The sequence below is a fragment of the Meleagris gallopavo genome, chromosome 15 (assembly GCF_000146605.3).
Source record: "Meleagris gallopavo isolate NT-WF06-2002-E0010 breed Aviagen turkey brand Nicholas breeding stock chromosome 15, Turkey_5.1, whole genome shotgun sequence".
In the NCBI taxonomy this organism is placed as follows: Eukaryota; Metazoa; Chordata; class Aves; order Galliformes; family Phasianidae; genus Meleagris; species Meleagris gallopavo.
Window position 1 is genome coordinate 13,064,573 of NC_015025.2, and position 2,681 is coordinate 13,067,253.

Genomic DNA, 2,681 nt, shown 5'->3' on the forward strand with positions numbered 1-2,681 from the left:
CGGCTGCCCCCAGCGGCTGTGACGCCGCGCCGGGACCGCGGGTGTGCGCGGTGCGAGGGGGGAAAATGTCCTTGGAGCGTTACGGGGGGGATTCCTTTGCGGCTGCAGGGCGACCCGCGCTCCGCTCCTTCATTGTCCGTAGGCAGAGGCATCGCTCCGAGCTTCGGGCGTAGTGCTGGGAGGAGGGCAGGAGAAGGAGAAAGGGATCCGTGCGCCGCTCTGCCCGCTGCCCACCCTCCTCGTGGTGGTCACTGTGGCCCACTTGGACTCCCTCAGGACGGGGGGTTGGCGAGAGGCTGAGGGCAGCGAGCTGAGCCCCGCGGCTGTGGCGTGGGGCAGGTGGCTGCTGTTCCTTTCTGAGCGTGGGTGCCGACGGGGCGGCACCACCAGGGATGGGACACCAGAGCCCTAAGAAGCTGGTGTGAGTCGAGCGCTACAGATGGAAGCGAGACCAGTGGGAAGTTGGTAACGCGGGGAGAACGCAGGGGAACAAATTTGGGGGCTCAAGTAGAATTTTTGTAGCTTTCAGCTCAGCGACTTACTGTCAGTGGTAGCACTGGCTCACCGGGGAAGGCTGCGGGTCTGGGTGTGGTGGTTCAGAGCGGGCTACGGACACACTGCTGCAGTTGGTACTGCCAGCACACCATGCCCACACTGATATGGATGCTCCATTTCTATGAGGGGACCTGCTGCGGGTGGCACAGCTGCTCACAGCTCTCTCGTTAGTAGTCTGCAAAGCAGTGCGTGGCTGTGCCACATCCCTCCATCTCCCTGAGGTGCGGGGAGCGGTGCGGGGCTCTGTGCAGATCTCACTCAGGGCTACACACTGCTCTGGAGCTCTGCTGTGCAGCACAGAAGGTGATGAGCTCAAGCAAGAGACCGTACCCCCTCTGACAGAGTCATAAAATGGCATGGGTTGGAAGGGACCTTAAAGATCATCTGTTATCTCTGCCTTCTGTCCTGCTTTACCTGAGACCAATTTTTCAGTGCTCCCAACTGCGTGCCAGTATTTGCTCCCCTCAGAAACAGGGATGTGAGTGTAAGATTGCTCCATGTGTGGATGGTGGAATAGTTTTGTTTGGGACCACAGAGAGCCCATCCTGGTGCTGCACCCCATTGCTCTGCTCGGTGGGAAGAGGTGGGCTCTCTCTGTGCCCCAGCTGCACGGTGACCCTAGGATCAGCCTCCATACACAGCAGTGGGATCACTCACACCCTGCCCCGCTCCTGCAGCGTGACCCCATGGTGCAAAGGAAGGGCCTGTGCCTGTGGAGGACATGAACCGATGGCACTGGCAGCTGCTGCTGCCCTCCTTGGAGCACACAGACCTCCCAACCGGGTGCATGGCCAGCCCCTGCCAGCAGCAACGTTTATGCTCGCAGCTGGGATTTGGAACACTTGCTTTATGGCAAGCAATAAACATGGGTCATTTCAGCGACACCCTTTCATGCAAAAATCCGGGAGTGTGCAGCAAACTCTGCTCTGGTTCAGCCCAGTCACTTGGTGGTGAAGCAGAGCCAGGGCTGGGACAGCAGTGCTGGGGAGGGGGCACCCATGGCCTCACCATTTGCTTAAGGAAAACCTGGGGGGAATGGGCTGCTCTCCCTGCCCTGGGATTTGGCTTGGGCATGCCAGCCTGCATCTTGCTGCCTGTGTGTATACTGCTGCGGGGAGAATGGTGGCTGAGCTCAGTTTGATGTTTGGCTGAGGGAGGGCACACCCCTGGCACCACAATGATCCCATCCAGGAGGGACCCACCCAGCCTCCATGCTGCCCATCAGGTCCATGTGAGATCCCCATCCCCGGGGGGGCCTCAGCCCAACGGCATTTTCTAGGGCAGGCGTGGGAAGGGCAGGTGCTCTGGGAGGGAACAGGCTGTTCTTGGGGCAGTTCCTGGGGAGGGAAAGGAGAGCAGGATCCCATGGGAACAGCGGCAGGGCCGGGGCCAGGCTGCCACTTCTCCAGCACTGTGCGATGCACCTGTGGTGCTCTGGGTGCTGCTGTGCCAAAGAGGTGGGGGCCCTTAATAGGTTCTCAGTCCTTGGTGGCTTTGGGGAGCAGCATGAGCCCTACGGGTGTGCCCACAGAGTGAGCATCACCTGCATCTTTGCATTCAGGCTGCTGGATTAAACAGCACCAAGCAACGGGAACAAAGGTTTGGGGACCCTAGTTTTGGGAGGCTGTGTATTTATGCCATACTCATCCCATCCAAGGCTGCACCAAGCCCAGGGGGTGCTGCAGGCATGGGGATAAACTCAGTGACTCGTGCGAACCAGATCTCACTGCTCAGGGAGTGGTTGTGGTGGTTTCCTTGTAAGAAACAGCCCAACACCGCAGAGCTCTTCCGCTGGGCAGGACAGGCAAAAATCACAGCGCGGTGGTTCCCTGTGAGTGACTGTGGTGGGGAGATGAGGAGTGCAGTGTCACCTGGGGCTGAGGTATATGGTATCATCTCTGTTCCTGCATGCCCCAACCCAGGCATGGGGATACTGGCTCAGGAGGGTCCAGTGGAGGAGCCCAGGACTATGCCCTGCACCAGAGCTGAGCTTATCCCGAGACCTTCATCAGCAAAAGAAATGCTACCGCAGCTGCACTGGCATCTAGTGACTGGTTAAATTAATTCCAGGGTTTTATTGCCTCTGGCTATCCCAGACCTTTGTTTCTTGTTTCATGTTGTTACAA